Source organism: Grus americana, chromosome 1 (assembly GCF_028858705.1).
Source record: "Grus americana isolate bGruAme1 chromosome 1, bGruAme1.mat, whole genome shotgun sequence".
Classification (NCBI taxonomy): Eukaryota; Metazoa; Chordata; class Aves; order Gruiformes; family Gruidae; genus Grus; species Grus americana.
In genome coordinates, this window is record NC_072852.1 from 127874098 (window position 1) to 127886967 (window position 12870).

The 12870-nt window shown below is 35.2% G+C and overlaps 1 protein-coding gene across 7 annotated transcripts in view; it reads left to right on the top strand.

The window, feature by feature from the left end:
- Positions 1 to 12870, top strand: part of DMD (dystrophin) — a 1313294-nt gene that overhangs the window by 866512 nt on the left and 433912 nt on the right. The window lies entirely within an intron of this gene.

Sequence of the window (12870 nt, forward strand, 5' to 3'; positions counted from 1 at the left end):
AGATCTCTAGTATAGTATTATTTCTGGTGGCATTTTTGTGTGTTTATTCTTATTGTATCATTTTTAGTATAGATATAAAATAACTAGACAAAATCATTTATATATGGACTCATTTTTAAGCTCATTTTGGGAGAGACTTATATACTAGAAGACAGGACTCCTTTTTTGTAGTAAAACTTGATTTTCATTTGGATTTTTTTGAAGAGTTAAACTGAAGTTTTCTACCTGTCCCAGTTTTTTGATGGGATGTAATGTGCTTTTGTCATCTTATGATTATAAAACATAATAATTTAAACCATCTAAGATCATATTGTCACTAAAAAAAAAAAAATATTTCTTTGAAAAGGAGGTATTTATTTAAAAGAAAATGAAATATGCTGATTGAAAATATGTCCTGCATAGAATTCAATGTAAAATTTAAGTGTAGAAATTTGTGAATAAAACCAAGGAAACTCCACTACAATTCCCTAAATAAAGCAAATTAAAAAAAACAAACAAACAAAAAAAAACCAACCAATAATGGCTTTCCTGTGTGTAGCACCCTGCATATAAAATTAGAAGGTAGTGATCAACATTATCTTTCTATTATTATAACACTGTTACAAACTGTATTCATGCCTTACTCGAATAATCTAGTGCTAATGTAATCTAGTATTAATATAGTGTTGCTATATTGCTTCCATTCTCCGATGATACCATGGATAGTGATTGGAAGTCATAATGAGCTGTAAATGGCACTGGTTTAATTCTGCCTCATCTTTGCTAAACACGGAAAACTGTATTCATGACTATACGTAAATATTAAAGTTTTAGAAACATGGAAGTTAGCAGATATTATATGTTATCCTTAGAGAGTGGAACTGATTTTTACCTAATTTGGTTTGTGTCTTCCCCATGCACTGTTACTTGATAGAATTACAGGGGTTTTTTTCCGCAAAGCCACTTTGTTGGAAACTTGCTCAGAGTGTTACTGAGTGCCCTCAGTATCCATGATCCACGGAAGCTGAACATAATAAACATCTTAGAATTTCATGCTTCTGTTTCATATGTTTGTATGAGTCAATTCTCCAGTAAACCGCTATAACCTTATTAAATATTTCAGTAGGGAAGTGTAAACAAGAGGTTTTCTTGTTTGTGTTTGTAACAAGTCTAAGACATAGTGTCACATCTTGAGAAAGAGAAGTAATATTTCCTGAATTACTATTCAGGACAAGTTTTTTTGCTTCCTGTATCCCCTTCCTTAGTCTGACGTTCCTCTGTTCTCAACACATATTTCTCTCAGATTTGATACAGCCTTTTTGATATCACTTCTGGTTGAAGAGGTGAGAAGAGCCAAAGTAAGGTTAATTGTTGTCCAGCAGAGAGAATGCTTTATAAGGGTTATCACAGCTGATTTGATTATAGTGGACTCATTTCTTGTTGATAAAGCGCTTAATGTATTGCTTAGTTAAAAAAAAATAAAAAAAATTTCTAAACCTTGATGTTTAAAACTCAGCCTGTTTCTCTTCATCTAAAAGATTAGGATGTCAAGATGCATGTTTTCTACTAAAAGTAAATTTTCTAATAAACATATTGATTTGTATTTTGAAAATGTGGTGCTGTACTGAGAAAAATATGTTAACATTAAATATGCAATAAGCATCAGTTCCTGAAAGTCTTATTATGTTTATAATATCAACTACTTTGAAGCAAGCTGATGAATTTAGCAATCAGAAATGAAATTATGGGAATATGTAAATCAGATATCCCTTGAGTAGCAACACTGGCATGCTTAGGAAAGCATTTGAATTAATAAAAGATCAGACCCCAAACGCTATAATTATGCTCTGAAGAAGGAACAAGATGGATACGCAGGCCGAGTCTGTTAGAGACTGAAGAAAACAAAGGTAGTAGGGGTAGAGAATCACCCCAGTGGTTGTTGTAGGGGGTAAAGCCTGTCTCCTGAAATTAATATGACTCAATTGGGATGGAAAGCCTCTCCTCTGACAGCACTGAAAGAGCTGAAGTAACACCTGTGAGGAATCCAGAGGTGGTGGGATACGAAAGGCAAAGGAAGGACCAGCAAAATGAAAACAGAGGAAGAATGAAGATGACGTGATAGCCGCTCACAAACCGGTTGGTTTGTCATCTGTCCCTTGCCACTAACGTTCTCCCTCCGGATGGTATTGCTCAGAGGCTTGGGGCAAATGCTGCCTTAGTGGTGACAGGAGGGGGAGGAGAAGCAGAAGGTGGACAATTAATTCTGGCTGCCAAAATCCTCTGGTGTATGGTTTGGTAAGCGTTTTTGGATCTGTCTTAAGGTCAAGTTGGTTGACCTCATGCTATATTATACTTCTAGCGCAAGACAGGAAAACAACTTTGTTGCTATAATCAGACTTTTTCCTCCTTTTTTTGAAAAATTAGTATTTCTGCTGGCTTGGCTTATTTTGTTCTATTTTTAACCAAATTGAAATTTCAGGCAATTTTTGCATTTTGCCCGTGTGATCTCATTGAAACAGTGGTTTGTTCAGATGCTGTTAGAATGCAAGGCCATAATGCAATGTTGTATAACAAGTAAATTATTAAGTGAGGCTGTACGTGGTACCTAATACCATTTTACTTGTTTTGCACTGGAAACTATCTGTATGTAAACAGCTGCAAGCCTAAACCAACTCATCCTCTCGCCTCTCACAGTAATTCTCCACAACTAGGAAGCCACTTTTGCAGGCTGGATATTGCCCAGGGTACATTTATTCCTTTTATGGCTAGTTGCAGTCAAGTCACTGTATACTGACCGCTAGTCCAAATCTTTTTGCCATTATTTTTTCTTACAAGCAGGCTCGACGTGATTACTGGAGGTTTTTTCTGCCTTATCTCGTACGTGACTGATTTTGCACAGAATAAAAAAGTATCCAGAAATGTTTCTCGTGCCTGTCAAAAAGAAATTTTTTTATGTATTAGTGATGTAGAACAAAAATGCATGGATTTTTTGATTGAAAAAAATGTATATACTATTTTAACTCTCTTTAAAACAAAGCATAAAAGATGTGGATGAAAACTCAGAAAGTGAGGGTTATATAAATAGTCTCCCAAATGCTTGAAAGGGGCAATATCTGCAGTAGTTTGTCTTAAAGGGAGGCTATAAATGACCAGCACTAGAGAGTCAATAAATATAGCTTGTTCAATATTTCCAGTCTGCTACTTTTATGTAAAGGGCTGGGGTTTGTTTCATAGCCAGAGACACTGACAAATTACAATCTAGTAATTTCAAAAGACAGAGGTAATATATACAGCTTAAATAACATGATTGAAAGGAAAACAGGATGCTGAGGCACATATATTTATACCAGTGCTGCTGAGTTAAAGACTAGGGGTGGTACTTTCAAGCTATAGATTCCATAGGAAAGCATATTGAAGTTTTCTAGTTTTTGAAGCACGGGAGGTATATAGGAAATAATTTGGCTCATGCAAGGGTATGGATATTTCTGTAAGAATGAGGCAAAGTTGTGAAATCATAAAAGTGCAAAAATAATTGCTTTAAATATGGCAGAAAAATGAAGATCTGTGTTCATACTGAAGTGGAATAAAATAACTTATTTAGCTAAAACAGCTGGCCTGATAGTAAGGTAATTCCATCAGTATTACTGATGTCCTTGAAAATTTAAGAATAGGCTGTGTTTGAAGAAACTAGGCCATGTTGTTCTGACCTATTATGTGAGTAGTTTGATTTGTGATAGCTGGAAAGAGATTGAAGATGGAGGATGCAGTTTTTCTTATCAGTGACGTTGTTTGCTCAGTTATAGCTTTGCAGAGCAGGTAAAATATCAAAATGTTGTAAATATCAGAAATTGCAAATTAAACATGGTATCAAATCAGGCCACAGTCCCAACTTAGTACTATTATGTGTTCAAGTAAATGGAAAAGTTGTTTGACAGAGGCTTGTGTTTATATTTTGGTGCTACATCAATACGGAAATTAATATATTTCAGTGGTATACACGTGTGCTACAAAATCAGGGAGTAGGTTTTTGAACTCTACAGTTCAATTTTATGTATTTAACCTGAAGCATTATAGTTAATATGCAGTAGCAGTGGAATTTTTGCAGAAAAAAATGTCTCCTCTTTCTCCCTGCAGTATTTCTAAATCAGTTCTAAAATTAAATTGAATTAATATACCAATAAGAAGCAACTGTGTAATTTGGGTTAGAAACACAAAATAGACCTCTGGTCATGCACTTTATACTTTAGTACTGAGATGACTTTCATCACAATTTCATGTCACATTAGAAAGAGATGTGAAATGTGAATTTAAAAGAATATGGCCCATTTTAACAATTACATCTCACTGGAAATAATGGGAAAGATGTACTTTTTATTATTATTAATCCCCTGGTGAATATCTTTATAAAACCACAAGGAGTTAGTTTGATTGCAAAGTGTCAGCATTTGGAGACAATACTGTTTATCTAAGTAATTTTTAATAAGATGACTAAGTTGCTAAGGTCAGCTCTCATCTGAACCAATAATATATCTTTTTTTTTTTTTTTTTTCAATGCTTCTAGGGCCCAGAGAGTGCCTTGTAACTTTTTGTCCAGGCAAAGATAAAGGAAAGCAAAGACAACAATGTAATGCACAGATTTTCAGAACATCTTTGGGCAGGAGTAGGAAGTAGCTTTTAGAACTGTAGTTACTCAGCAGTTGCATTCAGGTGGTCTTTAAGAGCCAATATCAACTTATTCTCAGCTCCTAGTTGAATCGTTCTGAGGAGCAAGGAAACTGAGACAAGGTTAATTAATGTCTTCAAAATAGGTTCATTGCAGTAGGTATATGTGAGGGAAAATTTCAGTTTGAGGGCTTGACTTCCTCTTTCCTTTCTTACCCCTGTGGTAAAGATATGAGAAATTTCCATTAAAGGAAGAGGCAAATTCAAGTTAACTTATTTTTATTACAGCAAACAGGGAACCAGACAAAACTTTTGCTTGATCTTCTCATAAACCAGATTGTCAATTGTCACTTTGGTGAAATTCATAGTGACAAGTCCTACTGGGGGATGTCTGCCTCTCAACAGCTAATTATGAAGAAAAATTCATTAAGTGTTAGTAAGAAGAACTGGGGATGCATTTGGAGTTATAGTCGATAGCAGTACAGGCAGCAGTGACAAGAACCTGGAATGGCTGTAGCCAACTGAAGTGCGAAGTTACTAGGTTATTCAAGTACAGTAGACTACTGCTTTTTGAAGGACAGTAGGCTAGACTGCAGAATTTGTATAGGTAAAATATAGGAATTTCAGCCTTTATGCCTTGTTTTGTGAAGAACAAATTTTTCACTGTTTCTAGAAGGAAGAGGCGCAGCCAAGAGATAAAGTCTGGAAGATATTAAAACTTTCAAACAAATCTGGGACTCTGGTTAAAAGGTTTTTGCAGAATGTGAGAAGTTGTATATCTCCTTTTAATTTATTAAAATGTACAGTTGTGGAGTTGCATTGTGCCCACGTTTCTTTGTGTAGTCATGGACAGTCAGCAATGCATCCAGGGAAACACTGGATTTTGTGTTCTTCTAATTAAACAGCATCAAAATACAGAAAAAAAATATATACAAAGCAGGATGGAATAGTGTTTTCCTAAGGGTCTCCAACTAAGCAGTCTGCATACCAAATCAAGCAAAATTTTTATATTCTAAACTATTTATATAAAACTGTTGATCACACCACAAATAAATCTAGTAACAGTTTTAGTCAAAGTGAGAATGAAATCGCCTTGTTATTTTACAGTATTTATTGTTTATTCAGAAAACAAGTCTGCAGTAATTTTCTTTTCCTTTGGTTTCTCATGTGCAGTTGATGTACAAACCCGGTACAACTGACAAAATGCATCCGGTTCTGCTTTATAGGTAGAATCTGCCCAGAGCCTACTGTCAACTCTTTCAAATTCTGCTCTTCTGGCAGAATTGATAGTAATATTCAAACAATAGCAACTCCTATAATTTATGCTAAGAAGAAAACACTATGCTTTAAATTATTGTCAACTCCTTAGTAAACATTGCCTTCAATTTTTACTGTTTTTTCACCTTTTCCAACTCCATCAGCTGCCCTGAGATTCCATAATTCAGAATAACAACACAATAACAAACATAACGCACACAAAACAACGAAGATTGCATAGCTGCTTATAACAAAACAGCTAAGAAACAGCATATACTTTTTGTTGATTGTTCTAATCCAAACAAAGTGCCAGTAATGTGTCTCTAGATTAAATCAATGTGATTTAACTGCCTGGAAAATTAATTTCTTCCTTATTTCTAATAGAATCTGGAACAGAGGTGCATACTTTTAATGGATAAATTGATTCTGGTAACTAAATGCTAGCAAATTGTTTTGGGGACAGTTTTCCAGCAAATGCTTTCACAGTTCTCTGATTTGTATTGTTGCATCTGGGTAGACACTCTTATGTCAAATTTATACTTTTATACGAAATAAAGCAAGAGAGACATTTATGTAAATGACAGAAGTATAGCACATTCATGTCAAATTCAAGACTAGAAATTTCTGACAGCGGTGCATAGTACCTTTACACGCTTTTAGGATCTGTAGCTTACCCTAAATTAAGGAAAGGCAATACAATATTTTTTTTTTTAAACGTTTTGTGCCAGCTAGTGTCTCTGACAAATTAGCTTGTTTGTGGTATTTCTTCATGTCACTACAGGGCTTTTCCATAACAATAAATAATTGTTAAGCACTTTTGTCTACTACAATGAAAAGAGGAAAGTGCTGGTAAGATTGCTCATAGAATAGTTTCTGATTAAGTTTAACAACAAAATGCTATTTCATTCAGTGACAAGAGGAAAAGAAATTGTGGAAAGAGTTGCATTATATATGTACAAGTTAACTAAGAAATAACAAATGAAGTCAAAGAAATTATGCCATTCTGGTGCCCACTTAGTTAAGCGGTTAAGGACTGTGATGAAAATTTAAGTTACATAGTACAGAAAAAGCAATCAAACTGGTTTACTTTAAATCATCATCCACTCAAATATTTTTCTTTTTTACTATATTAATTAGTACCGAGAATCTATCTGAACCAATCATTTAGCTTTTTGTCATATTGCCTGGTCAGTTGTCACAAGCTTTGTGAAAGGCATCAAGAAAAAAAGGTGGCAACTAGGGATGTGATGGTGTGGCGTATTTGGCTGATAAATTGTTTAATTGATTATATAAGTTTCTTCTTTTTGTGTACAAAAAGTTTAATCATAGTTTCTCAGGAAAAAATAACATAAAGTATAACTAACTTCATGATATTGATGATGGTAGATTAAACAAATGTGTATATTATTATCACAACATAGGTATTGAACTGTTAATAAGTGTTCATTAAAAAAAAACCAACACAAAAACAACAATAAAAAACCCCAAACCAACAAACCCAAAAGCTACTGATGTTTCAAATAACAAAAAAAAAAATCTATAACCATAACTTTTTGTAATTATATATTGTTTATACAGTAGATAAAATTGTTTGATGTAGGACTGGATTTGACAAAATAGGGTTTTGTCAGTTTTGTTTGTTCTTGGCAAAATAAGGTTACTGGCAGCTATCTAAACCAAGAAGAAGGCACAGTCAGAGCTTTAAAAAGAGAATCAAATGTCAGCGAGGAACCATTTTGGTGAGCATATTGTTCACATTCGTTTTGTTAGTTGGGTAAAATACTGTGATTGAATCAACAGGGATATGTCACTGCTTTTCAAACACGTGTTACAAGGTGATTCACAAAGAATCAGCCTGCGTCAAACAAAGTACAGGCATCTTCAGGTATCCAAAACTGCTATCTACTGGACCTTGATACATAAAAGCGTCTCTCAAATCCACGTGTAGAAATTGGTGCAGTGTAACTCTTAGATGTCGTTAAACTAAGCATCATCGTGTGCCCTGTTAACAACCTGACTTCGAGGCGTACGCTGATCATCCATATTCAGGAGAAAGTTCCTTTGGCTCCTTGAATGATGCAGTTTCATAAAGTTAAATGTATTATGGAACACAAAATACTTCTCTTTTTGTAGTGATGTGCAGCAAGCTTGCAAATAGGACTAGCTCTAGGATTTCCAATATTGCAACTTTTTATTCATCTTTGGCTGTAGTTAGGGGAAGGCAAGACACAGACTGACTGGGAAAGGGTTAAAAAAGAAAAAAATTGAATAAATAAAATAGCGACAAATAGTAAAACCACCGAATAATTAAACTAAAATAACAAAAGGAAAAGCAGCATGGGAAGGAAGTTTAAAAAAAAGAGGAGAGGGAAGACAACTGTATTTTAGTGTTAGATATTTTTGTTCTCTCCCCTTTTTAGGGGATTCCCACCTTATATTTACGGTATGAACTGAAAGCCACTGCCAAGATGATACTAGGAATGCCAGTAGATTTAGGGTCTCTCAGAACTTTAATTTTCTTAGGAAAGCAACATATGATGTAATTGGAAAGTACTTTCTAAATAATAATGGTGTTACTAACAACTTTGTCAACTTTGTCACAAGCAGTCGTGGTTTGTTTATTAATATTCACTATACTGCGAATTATCTGCATAATTATCTCAAGAACAGCTTTACAAGTCTCAGAACTACTAATATTAACGCAGAAACCTCTGAATGTTTAGAGGGACAACTTGAAATATTCTACATACATTTGGGGATGTTAGCAGTAATGCTCAAAGTGTCACAGTAAGAAATTCCTTTGGGAATCTCTCTACTTTTTCCTTTTTTTCTTTTTTTTTTTTCTTTTTTTTCCCCATTTCCTTTTTTTATGTTTGATTCAAAAAAATATTGTAAAGCAGCTGGTCTTGTGCTGTCACCTATGCAGTTGCTTCTAGGACCAGAAAGTACAAGCAAGAACAAAAATGAAAACCAATAGTGAACTAGGCCAGAGTTTTCAAGCTGCTTATGGGCAGAGTCCCCTGCTATTGCAGCCACAGCCCTATTGACTCTTTGGTGAGGATTTTCCCCTGTGTTTACCCTCCCCCCCCCCTTTTTTTTTTCCCCTTCTCTTTCACTTGGAATTTTCCTGATAGAGTGAGCATAATTTCTCATTTTAGGTAAATCTTGGAAAATAAGAAGAAACTAATGGAAGCAAAGAAGCATCATATGAATGTCTTGGCAGTTTTAAGTTATACTAAATTAGCTGATGTCATTATCAAAGTGTAAAACCATCTGTATGAGAGGTAGAAGTCCTTTACTATACTGGTTTTGCAATTTTTAGTCTGAGAGGATATTTAAACCTTACTTTAATGATATGTCATACCCTGCTTGGGAATAACAAAAAAAAAAGGAAAATTAAAGTGATGGCTATTTATCTTACTTGTTTTTCTTAGTAACTAAAAGATGCAACATGTTGAAAACACAAAGTACATAGGAGTATGTGCAATCCACTCAAATTTGTGATTAGCTCTGTGTGTATGAATATGAAGAGGTCTTGTCTCTTCTGAGTTGTTTCATTTTTAATATTACGTTATATAAACATCTCATTTTTAATTAAGTTTCTTTGCTCACTCTGTTCACAAAGTGGTTAGAAACTGTATAATTGCAAGTATAAGTACCTTGGACGGCCTTGCGAGTAAGCTGGGAGTCCAAAGGGGGATGCGCCCTTTTGCTTTGCCATTGCTGTGCGGAGGGGTGAAACGCCAAGTGAAACTACGAGGAGCAGATTCGATGCCAGCATTCCTTCTGCAGCACCCTGAGCTGTAGGGCCACGGGAGGCAATCTCTTGCACGCCCCCAGCACTGTCTCCTCATGCAGGTGTGTGGCAAAAGATAGGGAGGGAATAGGCAACTATAGCTGTTGGCAAGTTTTAAAAACTGAATGTAAGTTGTGAAGAGCATCTTTGTAGTTCATAGCTCTGGAATGAGTGTGTGAAAACATGAGTTTCAGAAAAACAGTTAAAAATACTTTTGTCAACCTTATACAAAAATACTTTTTTAAAAACTAAACGTCTTCACGGGTTGCTGTACTTTGTGCAGTACCCAGTATGAAGAAAAATCTGCTTTTTCTTAGGCAGTGAAATCTAGACAAACTTCATCCATCAGCACAGGTGTTTCAGTTTAATGGTGGGAAGAGCGTCCAATGAATAAAGCACTTGGAAAAAAATAATCTCAAATTGGGTTCTTGATGGAGATCTGAAATCCAGGTGGCCAGAAGCTTTCTCTCATGTTCTGGTAGAAGTTCAACTTTTCCTTCCTATACATCCTGCGCGAGGTTCCACATTAGGGATTGTAAATTCAAAGACCGTCTCCACTACTGAGCTAGCTATTGTCTTTGTCTGCTTTGTAAGTAAGGCATAATATGCCAAAGGATAAATGAGAAAATTCCTTTGGTTAATTTTGTGTCAGTTGAAATAAGTGTGCAAGTCCCGTAATAGTTGCTATATTATTTTTTGTGCGTATGCTGGGGGAGGGAAAGAAACTAATTTAAGATGTTATGAATACAAGAAAAGGGCTCAGTAAGAGTATTAAGAGACTTTTAATTAGCATTTTACTTTATAATAGTATACTCACTGGTGATTTTTTCTGTCATTTAGAAAAGCTGGTGCCCAGATAACCTCCAAATTATACAAATTTTAATTCTAAAAGCTTTGGAGTTCAGGAAGCAGACTTTCTCTTTGTTCTCCTTGCCTTGATCTCCTATTCCAGATGAACAATCCTGCTGCATATAAGTTTTGTTCTGAGTTATTTTTTCTGTAAGTCATACAGGTGCATGCAATAGCACAATTGTTTCAGGCACCTCACTGGAAATAAGCCACTTATTGTGAAATACTTTTCCTCAGACTATACATCTTATTTTACCTGTGTAATGCTCCCTACTGCATAATGCAAAGGTTCTAGCACTAAAATCAATGTGAAATGCAGTGAATGCGTACAAAAACTAGATATTCATTTTAAGCTGGGTGTTACCAAAACTGAGGTGTGTACTGGAAATACCAATGACCTTTCAGCCTCGCAGTAACAGAGAATATTTGCATTTAGGAAAACTACCTGACCATTACTGCTCTTTATTCCTAATAGCAAATCACGTACCTGAAAATAACAGCCAAAGGTTGGACCAGGTATTACTGTATTAATGTACATCATGGAAAGAAAAGAAAATTTGATACCTCAGAGAAAGAGCCTTTTATGGATCTTTTCTGGGTCTTAGAAGATCTTGCAGTTTCTGCTACAATGCTGTCTTAAAATCTTACATGTTCCACGGGCAAAGCAAAGTGTGCTGGGACGCTTCGGGCTGGTAGGGTGCTTGATGCGATGTGATGGGACTGTAGTAGCTTGCTAGGATCCAGCAGAAAAAGTTTTCTCATCCTATCAAAACATAATAAAACAGAATGCAGATTACTGCAGTGTTATGCTCATCACAGCTAGTCTTTCATGCTGAAACTATAGGATGTAAAAATTGTTTGGAAAAAACCCACAGAATAATAGTTTTTACTGAGAGGTACCAAAGACAGGAATAATTTTGGGGGCGTTGTCTTTTATAACAACCTAAGAGAAACTGTAAGAAAACAAAATAGAAAGTATAAAAAGAATTAGCTTAGTCTCAACAGCGCAAAACTCTGCCTTGGCTACAATTCCTGTCCAGGACTGTAAATAAATGCAGCAGTGGCTAGGTGACGTTGATGTCTGTGCCCCATGTTGTACTGGTGTTGGTGTTCGAGCTGTCTCTGTAAAAGTTGTTCAAAAGTTGGGATAGGACATGCAACTTGACTTTCTGCAGTTCAGTGAACGGGGAGCTGGCAACTGCGGTGTGGTCATGTTAAAACAAGTTAACTTCAAGTGTGGTTCAGTTTGTGAACTTTCAATCGTAACCCCATGCCTGAAGATCTCATGGACAAGATATATACAAAAAACCACATGAGTACTTCTGTTCATCTTTTACACTCCTTGAAAGTTGTATCCTGCCAATTTTAACCAGTTCATGGACAAATTTAATTTAATGTTTATATGCAGATTTACTAACTTGCTCTGTATTTTATATTATGCGTTTAGAAAGAGAAAACAAGCATATAATGTTATTCCAGAGTATGATATGCTAAAATATTTGTTTTTTTCCAGAAAAGGTAGATTCAGTATTTTACTTGAAAGCTCTCGTATATAGATACGATTCAGACACACTTCTGGAGATTGTGAAACCTATCATAAGTATGAATCCCACAGTGTGGATTGTTGAAGTTATTTCAGTTTCTGCTTATTTTATCAGCAAACTGTTGAAAATGATTTTACACTTCCCTGCTTGTATGTTTTGAGGAATTCAAGGAAAAAATTACTCATGCTCTACTGATGAGTAAAAATGGGCAAAGGTTTATTTCCTTATTTATAAATATGAACTTCCTTAAACAGGCATACAGTGTTAAAATCTAAGCTACAGATTCAGAACTGTGTTGTTCTTAAACATGAGTTAAGGTAGCTACAGGTATAATAGCATTTTAATGATAAAAGGTGTAGAAAATGTATCCCAATGCATTTGGTTAAACTTGAAAAATGGTCCATCTTGGTTATCTTTTGGTAGTTTTTCATTTTGTTGTGTAAGTAGAAACAATCTAAGTAATACTTTTCCTTAGAAATGTAGTCATGTCCCTGTCTTCCTCCACTACTTCCCCCCCCCCAAAAAAAAAAAAAAAAAAAGCACACGAGGGAAGGGATTATCAGGCTTCTCACAACTGGAGGCGAATGTGTTCTTTAATGGAATCAGAAATACTTCAGACAGTGTTTGCTTTCTTGACAGCAGTTATTTGTGTTGATAGCTAATAGGAACTCCAAACACTGTGGACTTCAAATTTTGCAATGCTTTGTAGGCTATTAAATAAACATGGTATATACCTTTGGAGGGTGTAGAAGTAAATTTGTTCACAAGTTTTTCTTATTAATT